Here is a 24,595-nt window from a genome sequence, read left to right on the forward strand (position 1 = left end):
CTCTCTATGGGCTGAAGGGACATCTGGAGCGCATTAAAGCACTAAGGACATTGGATCTCCCCAGAGCGCCGGACTGAATGGGTGGCCCACTGTAGCCCCCTTTCAGCAGCAGGGCCCGGCCCTACCTTGATTGATGGAGGGAGCCCCACACACACACTTAACACTCACGCACGCACTGACAAATCCCACACAGTTGACATACAGCATGGATCATTGAAACATTGCTGCAGTGCTAACACGAATTAGGATGGACACATGTACTTCCACCTTTCACTGTTTAGTTTGGCCTTTCAGTCATGCGTCGGGTACACGATGCACTTCTACTTTCAACATGGAAAGTTGAACAATCACAAAATATACCAGTATAGTCAATTTGGAGCCATATACCGTACATATGCCAGCAGACAGGCAACAGCAGGCCGGTTATTACTCCCCATGGCAAACACTGATTTCCTAAAACGCTCAAAGAGTGATACAAAGAGTCTTTACCACTGTTTAAAAAGCAAATAAAAAACACATTGGAACATCATATTTGTAGAATATGCATTAAGGGTATTTTTTTTTTCTGGGTACTATGGTAAGAGAGTCATCAGTGTACGCTTACGTTCACATAAGTTGTACTCATCCTGTAATACATTTCTTATGTTTTATTAAATGTGGACCCCAGGAAGAGTAGCTGTGCTAAAGGGCACGGCTAACGGTGATCCCATGTGCGCTACATTCCTAAAAAAGTGAATTCAGAGCAAGTGTGTAGAAGTGCATTGTAATAAAACTTGTAATAAAATCACCAAACACGGACAACAGTAACAACTTCTGACATGTGGAAGTAATAGGTGAACATGCATCCAACTCTGAGCTTCACTGACAACGTGCAATTTGTACAACGCCTGAAGATTTTCAAAGCGTTCCCCGACACATCATTCGCGCAAATCCGGATTCTATCAAAGGCCATCTTGTTTTCAGGATTGTACTTTTTCATTAAAGCCTGGCGTAGATGTTTCAATTGGAATTTTCTAAGCAGACGGTTCCCATGCACTGAGAAGACACAAACTTTGTCAAGGGGAGAAGTTCAAAGAACCTCCTCATTTCCAGTAAATTGCGCCGCCTGATTTGCCATTTCAAATAAATTGCAGTGTTGGCCAAAATTTGCAATTCGCAGGAAGTCGTCCCCTCCGCCGCACAGAAGAAGCTAATCCACATTTCACGTTTGAATGTGACATGGATGCGGAGGAATAAAAAGGGAAAGGAAAAGGGAAGATAGGTAACTCCTTGCCAGAAGATGAGGAGCGGGGAGGGGAGGGGCGGCGGGGGGAAGCGGTGGGAGTGGAGAAAAGGCGAGAGAATGGGAAGAAACAGGCGCCATTCAGAGTAAATGGCATCCAAAAACCCTCTCCAATTATCTTTGCCTGCCATGCCAGTGAGACTGACTTAATTAAAACGACTTGACAGGGAGGGGCGAGAGGAAGGAACTGCCAGTGATTGAGGGGGCAGGCGGGCGACGTATCTGCACGGAAACACAAAGCCGAGGCACCGCGCGGGCTGTCCACCACTCTCCCTTTTCAATTCCCGACTTCAAAAGAGAATAAAGTCATAATAATAAAAAAAGAGAGGGGGCTCTCACCATTCGCAGCCATGTAATTGCGCTATTTAAATCCTACATTTTTTATCATTGTAGGGGAAAGAGGAATGTATGAAAATGGATAATAAATCTGCTTCTTTTTTTTGTTCTTATACCCCCCCCCCCCCTACCCCTTAATCCTTCTGCCTATTTTCTGAGAAAAACCTCTGACAGTGACCTTTTCGCATGAGGTCTGTTTCTATGGAAACTACGTCCGGCCCTTCGATGTTTGGTGTTTTCTTGTCATCGGGCAGCCAAAACTGGCCCACTTGTGACTAAGAGGAAGAAAGCACCGCATTTGAAGATGTGTCTGTGTTTCCACTCGTGTGTGTGTGGGGTTGTGGGTGTGTGTGTGTCTACAGTACAGGCCCGGGAACGAGCAGTTTGTATCTACCGCTGTAAAGATATGACATCGTGCAGAATGTTAGGACTTTTTCAAAAAGGAGATGCGGAGCTGGAGTTTTTGACTAGTGAACGCATCACGACATCACCTGGCATGCAAACTGATATATTTAAATATTGGAATCAGACGTTGAGTACCATTTAAAAAATGCTCCCTTAAATAGAAATGTAAAATCATTAAGCTATGACTTTTACATAGTAGGTTACCCGCTATTGTTGCAACAGGATCTCAGATTAATATTATTGTTATACATGTATTTGATGTGTTTTACAAGGAACTTAGGGCGTCTGGGTGGCTCATGTGGTGGTGTGGAGGTTCAGCTCCCGACGCAGCGGCCGCATGTTCGACTCCGTCCTGCGGCCCTTTGCTGCATGTCACCCCCCCTTCTCTCTCCCCTTGCATGTCTCCAGCTGTCCTATACAAATAAAGGGCTAAAATGTCCCAAAAATAATCCTGACAAAGGAGCTCAAAGGCACTTTATAAGGTAAAAACTAAGAAAATTAATAGCAAGATCAGTATAAAAACACCAATAACCGCTATATATAGTACATATTGAAACGGTGTGGCAAAACAGCATAGAATCAAATGGAAACAGCTAAGTTGATTCACAGGTTGAAAACAGCTTTGAACAGATGGGCTTTGATGGTTTTAGATGATAGATTGTTTGTTTATTCATTTTGGCATCCAAATATGGGTTCCACTTTTGAATGGTAATTTAAGTCCGAAGTCTGATGAAAAAACTCACATTTAAGTCAGTATATACTTCATGAAGTCTGACTTATCTAACATGGATAGAAACATTACCTATTGATTTTATAATTCATTAAACTTTGAGTGGAACACTCACGTTGGTGCCCTTTTATCCAAAGAGCCAATACAGCCAATAAAAACCTGTCAAAAGTCTTTTATTTTGAAAATTACTCTGCATATCCTCCTGCTGCCCACTGTAGCCAGATTGCAGGATTAACGGTATTTTGCCATTCATATTACGAAAACAACAATAACAATGTTATAATAGACTGCATTAAGTATCAAATATATCAATATATCACATCATTACCATGCAATATTATACCACATGAGGTTAAAAAACACCATTAAGTGCAATAAGGTTCAAGTAAGGGCTTAAAATATGTGCATATATTTACATAGCAATATTTACAGAGCCAATTTAGATCTAAAACATGTTGCTTTCCAAACAGTTTTATAACTCACTGTACTTTAACCCTTGTATTGTCTTCACTTTCAGGACCCTGTCATATCCCTCGGGTCAAATTGACCCTTGACTTATTTGGGGTTTTAACAACAATTCTGAAATTAAACTTCATAATCCATCAACAAATATTGTCTTTATCTCAGTTTCAAACAATTGAGATAACAGATATGTTAAGGGTATGTAATCAGTCTCTACTGGAATACAATTAAAAATGGAAGTGGGCTTCGTTTTTTTGTCATAAGGTTATAATTCATGATAAAATCCACTATGTGATCATTCTTGAGAACACAAGGAAGCTCTTCAGAGACATCGTGGCTCTAAAATTTGCTCTCCCTGTCTCAGCATCCCACAGACTTTCAGTCGAGTCGACTTCCCTTTTGACCTGTAGACACCAGCGAGGATGAGGATGCCAAAGCGGGCATGCAGATTCATGACGTCCATCCAAAAACACGCCCCCCCCTCAAGATTGGTCACATCCAGAGTCATTTTCTGAATTGTGTCAGGAATCAAAGCTCAAAGGATGACTCAATATCCTGAACAGGAGTCCCTGCAAATCATGTGGGCCCTGGTACCATCTGTATGATGTTAGCAGCTGAGCGGGGAGATTGAATGGTCTTCATCCCCAGTGAGGGGGATGAAGACCATTCAATCTGTCCATTCTTAGACAAATATGGCTGTTGGGCTCTTCCAGCGGCTGGCTGTGGGGCTCTTCCTGTAGAGCATATTCCTTGTAAAGGCCATCTTCAAATTCCCTTTCAGAACCAGAATACTCTGAAAGATTCAGAGTATTCTGGTTCACACAGCGATGTGGAAGAGGAAGATGTCTCCGAATGTGACAAATTAGTAGACATCTCCCTCTTCCACATCGCTGTGTGCCCGGCTCTCTTCAAATATGAGCTCTAAAGCTCTCTGAGCGCTAAATCGGTTGGTCACACTGAGGATGAAAGATTCTGTCCTGTGATCCAGAGGTATTTATCTCTTTTGCCCCCCCGTGTTGATGTGCAGGTGTGATGCATACAGTGCGAGAAAATAGTTGGATGTATCAAATGTTATAGTGGACACATGACAAAGGGTGGAGGAAAGTGTACGGCAAACAGCTTCTCAGTGCTCAGATTATACAAATGCAACATTGTGTGTGTGTGTGTGCGCGCATATGTGTGCGTGCTTGCACATGTGTCTGTGTATGCAGGTCAAACTGACCCAAAGACCATGTAAAGGATGTAAATGTGTGGGGTATAGTAGCATGTGTGCTCCATTTTTTTCTTTTTCTTTTTTTTTATACATGTTTATCACAGAGAATAAGGTAACGCCATCGATTTTCAAGTTGAAAAAGTGGATACTTTACTTTACAATTTGTCTTCTTGTAAAAATTCGAAATGGGTCAATTTGACCCGAATACCATCCGAGGGTTGAGAAAACACGGGGGTGAATTGAAATTCCATTTGCACCAAACTATGCGCTGCTAATGTCAAGTCAAGCTCTTCTCCATAAACACACACACACACACACACACATTCCCACTCGCATACACAAGCACACACTCCTCTCACACCTCGATCAGCCAACACACAGTAACTGCTCGTGTGTCACAGCCGACGCCTGTTACTGTGCTTTTGTCTTTTCTGCGCTTATAGTAATAGACTGTACTGTATTTCTCACTAAACACAACACAAACTCAGGCTGTTTCATCAACTGTGTTTGCACAGAAGGTTGGTGGGCGCTTTCATTTTGAAGTTTAGGTGTGAAAATACACTGTAGATGATAATTGCCAGGATTGGGCAACCACTGTATTATTATACATTGGCTGGAAAGAGTAGCTTGGATATAAACAACAACAACAACAAAAACGCAATGAAGAAAACTTTGAAACTACCTGTTTTTGCATGTGCGTTAAAGTTCATGAATGTTCAAGTTACTGCAAAACATGACATTTGAAGAAAAATCATTTTTAAATTGAAAAACAAACATTGTGTACATCTAAAACTACACACTGGTTTTTAATATTAGTAAAACTATTTATCTTGTAAGTTGATTAGGCCCTGTCTGAAAGCTTTGGAGTGTGCCTGAGAAAAAGACATTCTCTGTGTGTGTGTGTGTGTGTGTGTGTGTGTGTGTGTGTGTGTGTGTGTGTGTGTGTGTGTGTGTGTGGTGGTTGAGTGGAGACAGAGAGAGAGGAGGGAGGGCTGAGTTAGCATGACAAACCGCTATTTGATGGGGCCAAAGCCAAGTATCTCCACATATCCACTTTCCCTCTCCCATTCATCCCTGTTTCCCTGCTTTTCCATCTCAGGGCCCTCCCTCTCCTCCCACCCCCCCCCAATCTCTTTCGCATTCCGCATGCTCTCTCGTCTTTCTTCCAAACTCACGTTCTCCTCTATTCACCGATCCCCCCCCCCTTCGATGTCTTACCCTGCTCAGGGAGTTCGCATTCCCTTGTGTTGAGCTTAGAGGGCAGTTAAAGAAAAAAGAAGGAGAGACAGAATATGAATTATTTCATGCTGGTTGTTTGTTTTTAGGGGGGGGGGTTGGGGGGGGGGGGGTGACACTGTGTGCACTGCGTTTGCCATGTCCCACATTGTCTCAGGGAAATAGTCAATGCCAATAGTCTCTGAATTGAAAGAGATACAGATAAAGTGAGAATGGACTGTGTAGCCCTTACCCCCCCCGGTCCTCGGCTTCTCACTGGCCAGAGTGTTCTCCTGCACGCACACGCGACACACAAAACACACATAGACACACACTGTATACACACACACAAACCCACACACCACCACTGTCTCAGCTCCAGTTGCCAGGGAGACCGCCATACCAGGGCTCTGACCCAGGAGGGGTCTGTTTTTCAACCCCCCCCCCCTCCCTTTCACCCTACCCCAAAAAGCAGGGGAGATGGCAGCTGTAGGACAGCTGTTCCTACCAGGCCCCGAGTCTTAAACTACAACCACCGTCCCACCATCAGTGCAGCCTGGACGGCCTTTTAGGGGACAAAAAACACCCCGCAGCCCAGATGATTGGACACATCTGCCGTACTTAGTAGATTCCTTAGAAAAGTCTGTGGAAAATAACAGGAGTTTCCGCAGAGCACACCACGGACCTGACTCCAAAATGCGTTCAGCTCCCTAGTTAATGTGCTGCTTTCATTTCTTCTATTTCTTTCTTCTTCCTCAACTTCCTTCTAGCTCACTATATTATGGAGAGTTGTAGCCCTCAGTTTTGATTAAAACATGTTGAGACTTAGTTTTGAGCTTGGATGTTTAAGTCAGGCTTGAAATGAAGTGAATGTACTAATAGTACTTCATTTGTTCTATTATTAGGGGTATTTTAACCTATACCTATTACTTTAAAATCCTGAAAAACAGGTTATAAGTTATGAGTGTTGATCACAGCAGCTAAGAGGCAGGTAATAATTTACTCTTTCTTTTTTAATCAATACCAAAAATCTAAATTATTTAGAAAAATGATTATAAATAAACACTTCTTTTTAGATTTAGATACTTTCTCATTTGTATCCATGTACCATACAACCATCTGTATGGTATGATATGATATGGAGCATAGAGAGAGAAACTGAGCTATAAAAATGAGACTGGGTTGGTCTCATGCTGTGTGTTGACAGTCACAAATGTAATAATTTATAATTTATACTGTTTATTGATTCCCCAGTGGGGAAATTACAATTTACACTCTGTTTTTGTTAGTACTACACACAGGCCACACACACACACACACACACACACGACCTATTCCTGCATTAATGGAGAGATGTCAGTGGGCAGAGTGTCAGAGTGAGTGGGTTGCCACTGGACATTGACCCTGAGCAGTTAGAAGGGTACAATGCCTTGCTCAAGAGCACCTGGTAGTGCCCAGGAGGTGAAGTAGCATCTACCAATCCACACTTTCCATCTACCAATCCACACACTATATAATTATAACGTCAGTCAGTGCGTACTAGCTGTTGCATTAGATGGTATTTTAACTGCATTTTGACAGCACAAAACCAAGTTAACAATTTCACAAAAGCCACATAACAGAATTATTATTTGGTTTACCTAATCGTAACATCAGACTGCGTTATATTTCGGTCGAAGTTACCTCTTCTCACTGCCCACAACAGATATGCCTATGGGTAATTGGCCTCATTTCCACTGTGTGTCCAGACAGGCTGTATAATGCAGCCTTGTTCTTTATATTGCTGAATTTCCCTTGATACACACTCTGTGATTCCTATTTGCATGTTGTCCCCAAAAGAGATAATTACCTCCCATTTGGCCTGACTGTGAAGAAGTTGCCATGCAGAGACCCTTAACTTTTTCGCTGATGAAGGCTAGATGAATTAAAGGGGAATTCTGCCATTTTTATGTAATGTAAAATTCAAATAGGCTTTTGGGTTTGCATAGGACTGCCACAAAAGTACATGTAGGTCCTGTGATTTACCCAAAAACAGCAGCTTTAATGAGTCAAGAAATAGAAACTGGCAATGTTATACCTTGACAACCAATAGTTGGAGCACAATAAACTGAAGCACACGTATTCCCTCTCCTATGCTCCCATAAACAGACTAGCAGATACATAAGAGCCAGGGACCTGAGTCAGGGTTGTGGTAGCAGTACTGTATCCATTACCCCACTGACTCCATAATGCTTGCTTCTCATAGGTGAACACGTTGGTTTATTCAGCGTGTAATAGAATTTGGCAGGCCTCCTCATCTGCGGGAGCCAAAGAGGCCATTGGCCTGAAACCAACGGCAGGCAAACCGTGTCAGCTTTGAGATGTCGCGGCAAATTAAAGTATAGGGCCACTGATCATGCAACTGCAAAGCGAACATTGTAACTATATTCCGATGGGAAACAGAGCGATATCCCGGAGATGGATGGCGGCCGTGCAGTGCATTTCAAGGGCAGACAGATCAGTACGAGATCATTAGATCTGTGAAGGCTTGCTTTTAGTGGTCCGAGTGGAGAACTTTGTTATCGTGACTGCACTGAGCATTTGGTAGAAGAGGTAAAAATGCATGTATTTTTGAATGAAATGAAATGCTTCCATGATTGGATTCAGGTTTGTTCTGTTACACATCCAAACTAAAGAGAAATACCCCCAAAACAAGATTGTCTTGCAGAAGGTTTCTTCCAGTTGTAGCCACTCTTGTCACACTTTCTTTCTGTTGATGTTACATTATCAAAAAGAACAGGTATTTTTACAGCAATTTGGGATCATAATGTATCATCAGGCAATAAAAATGAGAGCTTCAACGGCTCTGAATTATTCTATACATGTTATGACATGTAGAGTGCTTATGATGTTGTCTGGCCTTCCACCAATACGCAGTTTTACAGTATGCATTATTGTCTTTGTCTCATAACATCATGTTGTATTCAAGCCATGTATTCAAATTAATCCACGTTTGCACCATTCCAAGTCCCCCTCCGTCTAAATAAGTGTGAAATGTGTGGGAGGATTTGGACATGACCGTCCACTCACTTGTAAAATATATAATTCAAACATATCTGTCGCTGTTACTCTGCCAAAAAATGAAATAGTTGCCTTGACAAAGCTTCCAAGAGCATGGGACACATAAAAATAGCTGCTTTTCATATTCAACTAAACAGCCAGAGGAATTATGCAAACGTGTCGGTTTATCAGTGTGTCTATTTTTCAGGAGTATTGTCTGACTCTATATTAAGCTAGTAGTCCTCTAGAGAAAGAGTAACCTGTTCTGTTGTTTTCTTTATTTTTTTTATCAGAGTGCAAGGAAAAGGAGCAGGCTAAGTTAGAACAGTGGTGATTTGGCTCTCCCCCTCCATCTGTTTTGTTTTCCTCCCATCTCCCTCTTTTTTTGATGAGCTGGGTCTTCAGACCCCCTTATAAAATCCCATTAGCTCTTAATGAAGTCGGGCTCCTAGCCTCTCGGCCTCACCTCATTTAGCACGATTGTCTGGCAGCCATTAGCATGGAGGCAATTACAGCCGCACGACAAGAGTAATTGGAAATGCCGACAGGGACCCTGAGAAATGGGAATAAATATATAAAAAATATATATATATGTATATTCAAACTAATAAGCGTCCATTTAGATGACAGGGAGGGAGCCGCATGTGTCTAAGTTAAATCAACATAATTATAATTAGGGTTGGTAGGGTAAAGAGCCCGGGTGAGGCAGAAACGGTTATGGATGGATTGGAGGGTGACGGCTAAGCATAGAAGTAGCAAGTGTGATAGAGGGAAATGTGGGATCACACAGGGAAGCTAATAATGTAGAGCATAGGCGTGACCCTAAAATCATGTAACAGAGAGGTCAGAGAGAGTACGTCGGCGGAGTACCAGTTTGCCTTCCAATCTTCTTTGATTTAAGTCATTCTGTAGCCAAAATAGAGCCAAGAATCATTTCATTACCTCCGCAAATCCTCCTAACACAAAGACTCAGAGTGTGATATTAACCCACAAAGGTTACATCTACTGTCCCGTGTGAAATTTAAAATGGCTGCCACAATTCTATACCTGTTTAGACCATAAGCTAAAACGCTAGAAGTTCAGATACAGCATTTGTCGACAGTATTCATCATCAACAACTACATCCAGATCCCATAGTTATAACGTGCTTGCAATTAAAATGAACTTCCAGACGTCTTGATTTGACTAAAATCTAACCGAATGAGCACATATAAGCCTTGGCAGGGCTAAAAACCACAACTGTGAGGAATCCTGCCACTGCAACTCAGGAGGAAAAGGCAAATGAATTTCTTTTCATGAGCACGGCTAAAGTGAGGCCCCGCACACTTTCCTGCCAGCATTCCACGAGCATCCAATTTGTGATAACATGCTGCGTTTGTGAGATGAATTCCTGTGATGAACTACAGCAGGTTGTATTATTGTGTTAACTCTGCCAAGGAGGTTATGTTTTAGGTCCAGTTTGTTTGGGTGTTAGAAAGCAGAATACCAGGTTAAAACGTAATACATTCTTAATAAATAGAAGATTTATTATATTATTAATGTGTCAAGGAGGCACTGGTAGCTTTTGGTGGATAGCATGCACCTACATGTGAATATCGGGGGTCTCATTAGCTGTTTGCTCTGAACTCCTTAATTGCAAGGCATACCTATCAATAAACTTTATACAAGTAATTTTTGTTGTTTTTAAGAGTATGCATTGACCCATACTTACAACACTCACTTTTGCTAAACTATATTTTCCATAATTATGTATGTTTTGTAAAAAGCAATGTTCCTACTGTCCATTTTCTTGTTACACTGTGCTAAATTATTGTAGTCATGGACTTTCTGACATGAACTGCTGCAATGAAACATTTAATGACAGGTGACGCTACAGCTACATTCATACTAAAGCGTCAAAGTAAGCCCTTATTAGTTGGACTCACTTGAAATTATGCATTATTGACCAGTGGTCAAATATCCCATGAGTTGGGTATTTTCCAAAAATGTAAATGAGAAGTGTGTCTTTCGATCACAATTGTGCAGCTTTGTCAGAGACATGTGCTCTGGGGGCTTTCTAGCCTGGACATGGAAAAAGTAAATAAAGTAATGAAATGCAATCTACATAGATTGTAAAAATGTGTCTGAAAATATGCAATCAGAAGTCATTTGTAGTTTTGTTTCCAAAGCATGGCAAAAACGACAAGGAGGTGTATTTGTTATCCATGTCCATGTTGGTATTTTGGTATCTGGTCCCTTTGTTATAAATAATAGTGTCTTGTAAGCCCATTTGGGTTGGGCATCATTTTTGTATGCATAACACAATTATTCATTAATTCATTAATTGTTGTAAATATAATGTAACAGACAACCATTATACATGTATCATCTGTTAACGTTTTCTAAGAAATGCTCAGTACTTGACCTAACCCTTTCCCTAACCCTCAACCCTAACCCCATGTATACTATATATGTTAAGTAAAAATCATCGGGGAAATGATATATCAATGCGTGAAGTTCAATGACTGTATTATTAGAACAAACTGGGAACTCACCACTGCCTGGACTAAAAGGACTACTTGAGAAATCTGGGAGGCTATGCTGAAACCACAGCAGGTTGCAGGCCTGGTGCCAGATTGCCATGGCATCTCTCCTGTCACCCGCCCCCTCACTCCCACCACCCAACACCACTGTTGCCCCCTTTCCTACTTCTTAAGCTGAATGACAGGTGGCAGAAACCCGATCAGCACGGGCCTTCATCAAAGAAGCACTCCCATCTGAAACGGGCACGCTGCCCACTCGCCCACCCGAGGGCCACAGCACAGGGGCTTCTGAGGCTGGACGGGGGGATGGAGGGGAAGGGGGAGGTGTGTGTGTGTGTGCGTGTGTGTGTGTGTGTGTGTGTGTGTGTGTGTGTGTGTGTGTGTGTGTGTGTGTGTGTGTGTGTGTGTGCATAAATGGGGAGCTGGGCCACAATGGCCACAGAGGCACGGGAGGGGGAGAGGGTTAAGGGGTATAATGGACTTTTTGGCTGAAGAACCGAGCAGTGGAGTTGGCACCGGGTGTCCGGGGCTCAAACGGGAAACGGGAGGCCGGTTCCCACAATAGTCAGTGCGAGCGTCCCAGAGGGTCGTCCACAATAGCAGGGCAAGCGGCTGCCGTCAACAATGCCCTGTCTGCTTGAACTGAGCTTGTCCCACCCTTCAGCACTTCCCTTTTAGCGCTGCCATGCAGCTAATGCAGTGATTATTATTAGGGACATGAATGTGGAACATGTGTGCGTTTTGTCAGTGAAGTCCTGTCACTTGGATTTGCTTTTGAGCTCTGGCTACTGTGCTACAATGTACGACCGGTTAACAGCAGTGATGGGATGTACAGTACGAGGAATTTAGACTAGGCTTTCATTGTTTTGAAGGGAATTGTGCGATTCCAACAGTTCCTTGAGCACAAGCTGGAACAAAAAAATCTCACTCTCTACCTCAGTACACATTTCCATTTGAGTTGATGACCTTAATCACAGCATGATGTTCATTTTGTAAATTATGGTCACATTTATTTTCAAAAGATGATAACTCAGGGGAGGATTTAGGGGCGTAGCTACACGCCAACCCGTCAATCAGGAAAGAGGCTTAGCGATGCTAACTGTAGCACTGTGGATATTAAAATAGACTTGAACTTGTTTTGGGGTCCAGGTTTTCATCTTAAACCTTGACCCTGTCACTGTGTTTCAAGTAAATTGGGACATTTGTTCACCTAAAAATATCTTGTTCAGGGTTCTGCCAACCAAGCTAGATAGGTACCGCTAACGTTAGTTGGTAATTCACGGGAAAGTTTGCTGGTTTTCCTTGGGGCCGTACATGCAGATGAACAGAACCAGTACCCAGATGTCTGTACATCTCCACTGGATGCTTCACTTCCATAAGGGTTGAAAAATCAACAACACAGGACACCTTTGGGGCGGCTGTGGCTCAGTGGTGGAGCGGTTGCCTGCCACTCGGAAGGTTGGTGATTAGATCCCTGGCCCTGCAGTCCCACGTCGAAGTGTCCTTGGGCAAGACACTGAACCCCGAGTTGCCCCCGGTGCTGCGCATCGGTGTGTGAATGTGTGTGTTTATCTGATGAGCAGGTGGCACCTTGTACGGCAGCCTCGGCCACAGTGTATGAATGTGTGTGAATGGTGAATGTATCCTGTATGATGTAAAAGCGCTTTGAGTAGTCGTTAAGACTAGAAAAGCGCTATATAAATACAGCACATTTACATTTACTTTCCCTCTTTAGCGTTTAGCACAGCACAATTGGAACCATAAACAAAAATTCCTCATCTCCAGCTCCACCCTCTCATCAAAAACGGTAATGTCCGGTTTAAAAAACCTGAGGTTTCAAAACAGCTGTCCACAAACCAATGGGTGACCTCACTACTGTTACCTCCTTCATATATAAAAGTCTATGCTACTGAAATCCACACCCTTTCTTTGCGATGGGAAGACATCTCGATGTACTTGATAACTACTTCCTGCCCTCAGACACCAAATCAGATTTTAAAACCTATTGGCTATCACAAGTGCAGCAGAGCATCTTGGCGCGAAATTGGAAAGACACAGTAACACAGGCCTGTCCTTGTGCAACCCACTGTCCCTGTTCTTCATGAAAAAGTTTATTTGTCTAAAATAGCTCTACAAGCAATCACCCCATGGGCTGGAGTGATTGTAAGTGGAAGGAGGGGGTAATGTAGAGGGGGGTGGGGGGTCTCCAACCAAGAGAAGATTTAATTAGTGAAATCTCATTAAGTCTAACAAAATTAAGCGTAAAACAATCCTTTGTGGGGAATCGTGCTGGAGGTTTTGGGTGGGGAGAGGGAGGGCAGGAGTGGGGAACACTTAGGGGCTGAGAGGACATGGAGTCTGGCTGTGCGATTAGTCTGGCCTGTGTGTAGGAAGAGACAAATGGCTCAGTTTAACCAGACCTCCTCAGGCAATCGACTAGGGGCGTACAGATCCCCCATTGTCCCGGCTCTTATTCCGTATACGGCCCCTTACAAAATGTTACTACAAAGACTAAAAGGGATTTAGAAGAATTTAACAAAAACAACACTTTACATGGAAGGGCTGATGTTACAAGAGTTGGGAAATCACAGCCCTTCCATGTAAAGTGTTGCAAGTTTGAATCCTTGGGCCAGCAGGGAAAATGTTGTTGTGCAACAACTCTGGATTACGTTCAACTCCAATATTTTTTTTTACATCCAGTGTCAGTGTTATCCAATGATATTTTAAATATCTGTACATGGTTATGGTAGTCAATCCAGAATGCTGCTGCAAGGCTACTCACTAGGTCAAATAGACAACATTACCCCTGCTGTTACAGCAAGTCTCTTCACTGGCTACCTGTTCCATATAGGATTCAGTTTAAAATGATCACTCTTACATTTAGAGCATTGCACGGTCAAGCTCCTGCATATGAGGCTGAGCTACATCACCCATATTTGTCAGCTAGCTCCCTTTGGTCTAGTATAGTAGATTTACTGTCTGTCCCACGCACCCGGCTTAAGGTAATCTGTTGTGGGTTGGGGTTTTTGTTTGGGGTTATTTTCCCAATGTGACCTTCCCTTGTCTCGTCCGGTTTTCTCCCTAGTCTGGTGTATAGATCCTGTCTTATGTTTCCCTGTGTGTGTTTGTTATGCTCTGCTTTATTTTGGCGGTCAGCTTCCTGTCTTGTTTGTCTTGTCTAGTCTAGCTTTACTTGTTTGTCTGATTGTCTTGCCCGCCCTAATGTGATCACCTGACGTCTCACCTGTTCCCCGTTACTCGTTACCTCTTGTATTTAACCCCAGTGTTTCCTTTGTCTTTGTCGGATCATTCGTTTGTTCGCCTGTCAGCACGTCGCTTTGTCTCAGTGTCCCTGATTTTGTTCCTGTTTCCTTGGTCCTGGTGATTATACGTTTTGCCTTTTTTTTGGATGTTTGCTTTTTGCCTTGTATTCTGGGTGGTTCGTTTTGTTGAGGCTTACTTTGTGTTTTTTGGACAATAAACTCCTGGTTACTACCCGCCTGCCTGCCTGCTGTCCTCATCTCTGCATTTGGGTCCAATCCCCACTCCTCCATAACATAATGATCCGACCAGCTATGGACCCAGCAGCCTTCGAGGATTTGGACAGGCTGGAGTATGCCGTTGGCCGGTTCGTCGTCGAGCTGGGGAAAACCACGGACGTGGGGCGCCGACTTATCATCTGTTCCCTGATAAGAAACGCTGTGACAAGCAAGCCCGGGCTCTTTGAGGTCCCAGGCATGAAGACCCTACTCCGGGAGGTTTACCAGCTGGAAGCTAGCCTGCAGGTCATTCTTACCCCCACCAGCGAGCTGGCGCCTAGTGTTCCAGACCCCCAGCTGACGACGACCGCCGCCGCGGAGCCCCAGCTGACAACTGCCGCCGCCGTGGAGCCCCAGCTGACGACTACCGCCGCCGCGGAGCCCCAGCTGACGACTGCCCACGCGCGGAGTCCCGGCTGACGACTGCCGCCGCCGCGGAAGATCCCCAGCCGCCAGCTTCCGCCATTGAGGCGGATCCCAGCCGCCGACCCGCCGTAGAGGCGGACTCCCAGCCGCCGGTCCGCGTAGGGTGGACTCCCAGCCGCGGCTCCCGCCGTTGAGGCGGACTCCCAGCCGCGGGCTCCCGCCGTTGAGGCGGACTCCCAGCCGCCGGCTCCCGCCGTTGAGGCGGACTCCCAGCCGCGGCCTCCGCGTTGTGCGGACTCCCAGCCGCCTGCTCCCGCCGTTGAGGCGGACTCCCAGCCGCCGGCTCCCGCCGACGAGGCGGTCCCCCAGCCGCCGCTGACCGGCGCCTTGGACTCTAGGCCGACTTACTCCTCTGAACTTGGCCAGGTACTCAGCGTCACTGAACCCCGGCTGGCGCTCGGTGGTCCTGGTCCCCGGCCGATGGCCATCCTTTGTGGCCCTCGGTCGGCGGTTGGCGTCCCCGACCCCCAGCCGGTGTCTGGGCCTCTGCCCTCTCGGGGCACTGGCTCCCGGGGTCACCCTGGTCTCGGCTCCAGGGGTCCCCTGGGACCCAGTCCCCTGTTTTCCTCAGGTCCTGGTCCTAGGCCCAGGTCCTCAGGAACCCCTGTCTTTCCTGTCCTAGCCTCTCCTAGTCCTAGTCTCCCTAGTCTCGTGTCTGTCCCTGTCTCTGTCTTTGTCCCAGTCACTGTGTCTGTTCCTGTCCCCGTCTCTGTACCTGTTCGTATCCCTGTCCCAGTGCTTGTCCCCGTGCCTACGTCTGTCCCTGTGCTTGTCTCAGTCCCTGTGTTTGTCTCTGTTCCAGTCTTTGTCCCTGTCCCGGTCACTGTCTCTGTCCCCGTCACCCTTCCTGTTCCCGTCTTTCTTCCTGTCCCCGCGTCCACCCCATCCAAATTCGTTCCCACACCTGATCCGTCTGTAGTCTCGCCGTCTCCGTCCGTCCCATCTAAAACTGCCCCTGAACCCGACCCCTCTGTCTCCATGCTGTCCGTCCCGTCTATGACCGCGTCTTTCCCACCTGTTTGTTCCGAGTCTAGCCCGTCCCCCAGTGAGATTCCTAGTACGCCCCCCCGTGGGCTTTTTCGTATCCCTCGTGTGCCTCTCCGTAGGCTTTCTCGTGCTTCTCGTGCGCCCTCTGCTGGGCTTTTCCGTGCGCCCCACCGTGGGCTTCTTTGCGTCCCTCGTGTGCCTCTCTGTAGGCTTTCTCGTATACCTCGTGCTCCTTGTGCGCCCTCTGCTGGGCTTTTCCGTGCGCCCTCCAGTGGGCTTCTTCGCGTGCCTCTCTGTAGGCTTTCCCGTATCCCTCGTGCTCCTCGTGCGCCCTCTAGCGGGCTTTTCCGTGGGCTACGTCTGGCGCCCTCTCGTGGAGAATTTCGGTATACCCGCTCTCGGGTCCCTAGTGCGCCCTCTCGTGGGCACCCTTGTACATTCCCTCGCGCCTCGTAATGCCCTTTCCTTGGTCTATCTCGGTGCCAGTGTTCGTTAGGCACCCATACTCCCGTGTCTCGTATATTCCCTTTTCTTTGTTGTTTCTCTTTGTCCCTGGTCGGTGTTCCCCCGCTTGTTATGGACACAGTTGATCAGGTGTAAACTTATGAGATCATGGAAGTTGTTTCAGAAATGTGAATGTCTGTTCTTCTTCTTTCAAGTCTAGTGTAGTTTTTAGCTTCTAAATCCAGAGAGCCTTCTGTTTTGTGCGTGTTTTTAGGGAGAGATAATGGTAAACGTGTGTATGTATGTGTACCATGCTCTCTTCATTTCTCTGTTTGTACGCCCAGTACAGGCTCTACAACTCTAGTAATTACATTGTTACTGTATGTGTGTGTGTATATATGTATGTGTGTATATATGTGTATGTGTATATGTATGTATACGTGTATATTTGTGTGTTGTGTGTGTGTGTGTGTGTGTGTATATATATATATTACTGTTACCGGGATCCTGCATGTTTATATATGCATCTACATGAGTTGTTATGTCTTAAGATCCTGTCGTTCTTTACAGTGTTTGCTTTCAGCCAACCCTTGCTGTTTTGCCTTTTTGTTTTTTGTATTTTTGTGTTGTAGCAACATCGTCCTTCTTCTAGCTTCTCTGGTGGCACTCTGCTTCTGTCCCCACCTGTCTCGTTTAGTTTTCTGTCCCTGTGTTGGCATCCTCGTTTTGTCCCTCTCTTTGGTCTAGTCAGTCTCATTCTGTCCCCAGTCTTCTTGCTCTGTTCTTTTTTTTTTTTTTTTGCTGTCTGCCTGTCTTCTCTGTGTATCTCCCGTTCCGCTTCCTTCTGGTTGCCTGGTCTCTGTTGTTCCCTCTCTGCTTTGTCCCTGTCTGTCCCGCTCCCTTGTTATCTCTTTCCGTGGTCACTCCTGCCCATCCTCCCTGCGTTTTCCTCTTTCCTTTGTTTGTCTGTCGACCCCACCTGTCTCTCTTCTGTTCACTGTCTGTCTCTCCCTTTCTTCCACGCTCTGTCTCTGTGCTTTTGTGCCTGTTATCTTGTTCTTTGTCCCTCTCGCTTCCTGTTTTCTTTTTGTTTGTGTGGGTGTCTCTCTCTTTCCTGTGTCTGTCTGTCTCGGGTTTCAGTCCCTTTTTCTGCCTGTTTGTGTGGGTGACTCTCCGTTCCTCTCTGTTTCTAGTGTTTTTTGCTTTCTATCGGGCTGCGCTGTACCGTCCTGCTTGCTTCTCGCTCCTCTTTCTGTTCTTCTCCTCTAGTCCTCTCTTGTCTTCATCCTCGCCCTTCCCGTTACTGTCAATCGCCATGTTCTCTTGCTTTCTGTATCTGTCTGTCTTGCTCTCTGTGCTTCTCCCTCTTTCGGTGTGGCTCTGTGTCTCACTGTCTTTCTGGTTGTATAGTCTCTCCCATGTCTTCTTGGTCCCTGTGTTGGTCTAGTTCACTGTCTCTGCGTCTTGCTGTCTCTTCCCTTTCTATGTCGTCTGTCTTGCACTCTGCGTCGCTGTCCCTTTTCTCCCCCTGTTTGTTTGGTGTGTAGCTCGCTCTCTTCGTGTGTCTCGTCTTTGCTCTCTGTGTCTCTCTCCGTCTCCCCGTCTCTCTCTGGCTCTCTCTCTGTGCCTGCCCTAGTTCCTTTTCGGCTCCCTTTCTGTCCTCTCCTCCATACCTCGCTGTCTTTGGTCCTCGCCCTGTCTCCATTGCTGTCTCTGTTGGCTCCCTATGTCTGTCTTCTCTGTGTCACTCTCGCTCTGTTGTTCATTGTCGTCTCCTTCTTTTTTCTGTTGGTTGTCTCTGTTTCTCCCGGTCGGTTTTGCTCTTGTCTTGGTGTCTTTTCCCCTGTCTTTTTCGTTCCCGGGTGTCTGTCTGTCTGTTTGTCCTCTCTCTCTCTCATTCGGATTGCTGTTTATTCTCTCTGTCGCTCTCCCCTTCTATGTGGGTCTCTGTGGTTCTACCGCTCTGTTTTTCTCCTCTCTGTTTGTTCTGTCTTTCTGTGTCCCGCTCGCTTCTCCCTTTGTCCTACCTTTGTCCCTCCTCTGTCTTTTCTCCTTTGGTCCCTCGCTCGCTACTGGTCCAGCCCTTGTTCTGGACTTCCTTGTGCTCCGTTAGTGCCTTCTCTTGTCTGGTCTTCTGTTCATCCTTTCTCCCTCTGCGTCCTTAGTCTCAGTCTTGTTCCTCTTCGCACTTTCCTTCGGCTCCTTTCCCAATCTCTTTCCTTGGTCTTCTTCCGGTCGCCCTCCTCCTCGTCCCTCTCTCGCTCCCTCCTTCTCAGTCCCTCCCTCCTTTCCAGTCCCTCTCTCGCTCCTTGTTCCTTCCTTTCGGTCCTGTCCTGTCTCCCTTCAATCCCTCGTTGTGCCTCTCCTTGTTCCCAGGTCTGTACTTTGCGTGCTCCCTATGCCCTTGTCCCCCGTGCTCGGGTTTCTCTGTCCCCTTGTTTCTCCGTCCCTGGCCCTCTCTTCCAGTGTCTTCCGCCCTTACTGGGTTGTTTTTTGTTCTCTTTTGGGTTTTTGTTTGGGGTTTTTGACATCTGGTACTGTCTTTGGGGGGGGGTTCTGGTGTGGGTGGGGTTTTTTTTGGGGTTATTTTCCCATTTGACCTTCCCTGTGTCTTCGTCCCGGTTTTCTCCCTAGTCTGGTGTCCTAGATCCTGTCTATGTTTCCCTGTGTGTGTTTGTTATGCTTCTGCTTTATTTTGGCGGTCAGCTTCCTGTCTTGTCTTGTCTTGTCTAGTCTAGCTTTACTTGTTTGTCTGATTGTCTTGCCCGCCCTAATGTGATCCACCTGACGTCTCACCTGTTCCCCGTTACCTCGGTACTTTGTATTTAACCCCAGTGTTTCTTTGGTCTCTTGTCGGATATTCTGTTGTTCGCCTGTCAGCACGTCGCTTTGTCTCAGTGTCCCTGATCTTGTTCTGTTTCCTTGGTCCTGGTGATTATACGTTTTGCCTTTTTTGGATGTTTGTTTGCCTGTTTCTGGGTGGTTCGTTTTGTTGAGGCTTACTTTGTGTTTTTGGGACAATAAACTCCTGGTTACTACACGCTGCCTGCTGTCCTCATCTCTGCATTTGGGTCCAATCCCCACTCCTCCATAACAGTAATCAAGCTTTTGAGTCTGTAGCCCACTCAGCATCCTCCCTTACAGTCTGCTGTTTAAGATAAAGACCCCCCCTGTTTAGACAGGCATTTGGTCTTTGGTAGTTGGACCTGTCCGCACCTGGTCTTCACTTTCAATATTATTGTGTAATAACACTGATTGTGTGTCATGTTCTCACTGTATTGTGTTTTTTTATGTTTGACCCTGTAATGCCCTTTATAAATGCATTTGACTTACTTACTATACTTAACATTAGGGAAAGATTATGGAATATCAACTAAAATAAAGACTGCTCAGGCCATTAAAACACTTTCAAACTTAGAGAAATATAGTTTCACTTAATCAACACTAATGTTAATTGCAGGTCTGTAATGAGATGCAAACTTGGTCTCCTGCATGAAAGTCAGGCAGACACCACAACAACCTCCAAATTAGTACTTTTGACTAAACTGTGAGGTGCAGAATCATCCAACATGGATCCTGGATTCCAATAGCTGTATTTCTGATCCTGTGAAGCTAACCAGTAGGACAGATACTGAGGAATGTAAACGGACGGCCTGGTAGAAGTTTCCATGGTTCTAAATTTGTGGACAGAATCCAAAATGGAAAAGTAAAAACCCAAAACCCAAACCCAAAGAGTATCAATTATTTGATGTTTTTCACAAAGAGACCCGATATGAAATGGAACTGACAATGGGCAGACCCAACCCAAAGATAGTTTGACCCAATTAAAAATGCAGTTGACCTGAAAAGAGAAGTATGGAGAAAGAACCAAGGACGGAAGCATGATGCTCCTACACAAAACATGTTATGTATGCAATGTTTAAGACGCATGCACTCAAACTCATATATAAATAATGTTAAACAAAAATTTGTTTCATTAGGCCTTCATTCAAAATCAGAACCATTTCTCTTTCAGCAAGAACAATGATTACTTTTTTTAGCTCTGCAAATCAATTTGCAATTAATTGCAAACGCGGCAGAGAAGAGGACATTAACGTCCTTTTTCCTCATTTCAATCTGAACCATAGGGACAGGCAGTAATATTCAAATGCTCCAAGACAGTAATTTCTAATATCTCTGGAAACACTCAGGTAGAAGTGGATATGGCCAACAACAACACCAAGACAATTCTAGCAAACAATTCGTTATCTAACATTTCTAATCACCATATCACTGTTATGATCATGATAGTATTTATAATAACTGGTTGTGAACCCTAAAAATATGACCTGTTTTTCTGCAATTCTAATTAATGCACACATTGTCGACAAGTCATCACGGCACACCACACACTGGTAGTTCTCACAGCTACAGCAACACGAATTCTTATTATCTTTAGCTGACAGCTAATTTCCACCGGTTGCGGAACAACAACGGAGTCATTAGGTTTCCATTAAAGTGTTCATATTCTGCTCATTTTCATGTTCATAAATGTATTTTGAGGTTGTACCAGAATAGGTTTACATGGTTTCATTTTCAAAAATCACCGCATTTTTGTTGTACCGCACATTGCTGCAGATCCTGTTTTCACCCTGTGTGTTTAGGTCTCTGGTTTAGCTACAGAGTGAGACTTCTCACTTCTATACTATCTTTGTTGGGAGTTGCACATGCGCAGTAACTAGGTAAGATCCCATCAGCTAGATAACTCTTTCTCCAACTTTGGTCAGTACAAAGCAGGATTAGCTGGAAGACTTCTTCCAAACGAGGACCACTTGTGGAATACCTGCAGAACAGGGACAGGAAGTAGTTCTTTTGGAGATTATGGTGTACTAGTGTGTTGTAGCAGTGTTTTGCCATTGAGAACAAGCTAGCATGCTACGGTTAGCCACCTCGTCTCGGCTAGTGACGTAGCCGTGCAGATGTTGAACAGCTCACCCGGAGACTGAAGGCAGAGGACATTCAGAAACCGGATCTCTCTCAATACAGGATGGAGAGTTTTTTCCAAGTTTGTATGCGTGGGGAAGCACCAGAGACACAAAATAACACCCCAAATCCAAGAAAAAGTGATTTTTTTTTTCACAATATGTTCCGACTCCGTCCCAGCTCCGGCAATCCGCAGCCCTCCAGAGCGGCAACACAGAGCTTCTATTTTTTTTTTTCAGATGCTCCGCAGCAATTCACCACACAGCAGATGCGAGGACAGTGCGGGACAAGAAGTCAAGCACAGAAGCAAAATAAAACATCTCATTCATTTTCAAAATAAAAATAGAGCGTGCTCACAGCGGATCGTATTACACCTTGAAAACACAGCACAGAGTTGTTCCCCCTCTACTCCTTTGGATGGAAACAAACTCTCGTTGGTTTTGTGGCTCTATTCTACATGAATTTGCAAGATGTCGTTGGTCCTCGGGACTTCAGCTGTCAGTCATGGCCACAGCCGTTCAGCACCAAATCCGGACTTGGTGGGTGGTGACGGACGGTGGAGCACCGAGTCGTTGGAAATTGGGGCTCAGACAACTTTTCTATTGCAGCAATTTCTCTAAAGTTTTCTAAAGTCGTACAATTTCATGCAATAACCAACTTGCCTTGCTATGTCAGTATGACACATCAAGCTCATTTTTGCTACCCAAGCTTATTAATTTGAAAACAGTTTTGCTCTTCTGCCTGTCCTTGTATACAGTATATGGACAAAGCTTTATCATAAAATGTCCACTTGTCAAGCCAACTAAACCACAGCTGCACTGATAAACTTACTTTAAAGTAAAACCCTATAGCCTCACTGGCTCAGTGACTCAGCAGAAAACTCTGCCTCACTAACAGTTTTTGTGGAGGAGAACTCAAGTTCCAGTCACGGGGATCCAAAACCCATTTGGGCATTTGGACATAAATGGCCCATTCTGTCATGGCGATACAATACAAAACCACTATCCACTCCGAAGACAGACAATTGCTTGTTGGAAACCAGTATACTGGCCTACTTGCACTGCACATAAAGACTCAATAAAACACGGTTCTATAATAGTTTTTTTCCCCTGCCACAGTCAGACTGATGGAAAAACAAAATAAACAGTGATCACAGTGACTAAATGTGCAATAATCCTCACTACCTCAGTCTACTGTAAAATAGTACGGTGCAAAATGTGCAATATTTTGCTCATTACAAATGCAATATCACCCATAGTATCCTCCAGTTACCGTATTCATATTCTATTGTATTTTGGACTCTTTTTTTATACTATCTACATGTTTAAACTATTTGCCTTTATTCTTTTCTATTTTAGCTTGTGTGCTTTTCTTTGCCCTTAACACTTTTTTATCCTTTTAACTCCTTTTACTTGACTCAAAGAGCCTGAACAACAATTTCTCTGTGCTTGGACCGTTTGATGTATGTACAAATGGCAAATAAAAAATCTTGAATCTACTTTTAGTCCCTGGAAGCCCCTTTTACCATTGGAAAGGAATGGTTGCCACGTTTCATTTGAGCCTAATTACATGTGCTGTTGGTTGCCATTGCCTGACCGTTTATTGTCAAGACCACAAGCAAGCAGACATGTTCAGTGTTTGGGTTCATCTTTCCTCATCACCTGGTCTTATGGGCTTGTTCAAGTATGGAACATTTGTGAAAAACATACTAATGACAGCACTGTATAAGTCGTGGGAAAGCACTAAAATTCAAATATTGGAAATAAAATGAAATCACCCTTATAGAACTTCGCACCGACATCCCAAATTCCCATTAGGTCCCATTCATTTTCATCCTGGCCCGAGATGCAAATAGTGTGTTTGTTGGAGAGTGAATTCCTAATCATTAAAAACAAACAAACAGCTATAAATGGAAGTTCAAGAAAGAACTGAGCACAGAAATTGAAATTCTCATTTGAGTCCTGGAGAAAACAAGGCTTCAAGTGATTGAAATGATTGTCTGGTTTCAACCAGCAGGGTAATCGTTAGCCATGCAGGACAACGTGTTCATAGCATGAATTACATTTGATTGTGTTCCCTTAAATGAAATCAGACTGGTGCTGGCCTGGAAATAAATGAGCTCTGTCAGATATGTTGCTACTGAATGTCTATGAAGACATTATGCCCACGAAACACATACTTGAAAATTGCACACAGCTTAATGAATGACACTTATAAACAAACGCAAGCTTATGCAACCTGGTTACATCCTAAAGTTTATAGGAAGGCAGCTGACAACTTACAGTTGGCTTGCCCACAGCGACGCAGCAGCTTTCAGTGTAGTTCTCTGCTCGCTGGCCCAGTATCCAACTCTTCAAACGCAGCCTGTTGACAGATGACACGTTTTACGCTATGCAACATTATAAGGTCACCATTAGTATTAAAAAAGGACATGCAGAAAATCAGTGAAAGGATGTTAAAGATGTCAATGCGAGCATGGAGGCAGTATATCGTCAACTCCCATTGTTTGACTGGCAGGATGGAAAGCCATTATCTTCTGATAGAACACCCAAGCATCACAGTGATACTGTAGCCTCGGAAGCATCAGTATGGGTGCTGATACAGTGGCAGTGGTTAATGATTTGGTCAGTTCACATGCCACAACTGATAAAAGATAAAGCTCTAGTTATTCTGTATTTTCCTACTGTCAACAAATCCAGTGGAAAGTTCAAAACCAACAATGTGCAAGGGCATGTGACAATACTTTATGACACTAGCTTTCCATCTACACTTTTTTATCCGAATTAAGTGATATTGCATGAAAAATGCCTAATGGAAACAGTGAAATTTGATGGAATTTCATGAATGTCCACTCAAAGGAAATACATTCGGTCTCATTGGATTTTATTCTGATCGGTATATGGCTTATGCAATAAATGCTTTTGCAGAATAAATAATGAATTGCGATTAAGTTTTAGGTCATTTAAGGGTTGCAAGACAAAGCAAAGAAGAAGACTTAGTTAATTTCCGCCCAGTATTTCCGCTCTGTTTGCA

General features: G+C 44.5%; 1 protein-coding gene across 1 annotated transcript in view; it reads right to left on the reverse strand.

Annotated features, from left to right (window-relative positions):
• LOC116700554 (pbx/knotted 1 homeobox 2) overlaps positions 1 to 24,595 on the reverse strand; it is a 127,262-nt gene that overhangs the window by 62,903 nt on the left and 39,764 nt on the right. Inside the window, exon 2 of the mRNA XM_032533844.1 lies at positions 23,845 to 23,926. The gene's annotated coding sequence lies outside the window, so the exon portion shown is untranslated. The remainder of the gene's footprint in view (positions 1 to 23,844; positions 23,927 to 24,595) is intronic.

Source organism: Etheostoma spectabile, chromosome 13 (genome assembly GCF_008692095.1).
Source record: "Etheostoma spectabile isolate EspeVRDwgs_2016 chromosome 13, UIUC_Espe_1.0, whole genome shotgun sequence".
Classification (NCBI taxonomy): domain Eukaryota; kingdom Metazoa; phylum Chordata; class Actinopteri; order Perciformes; family Percidae; genus Etheostoma; species Etheostoma spectabile.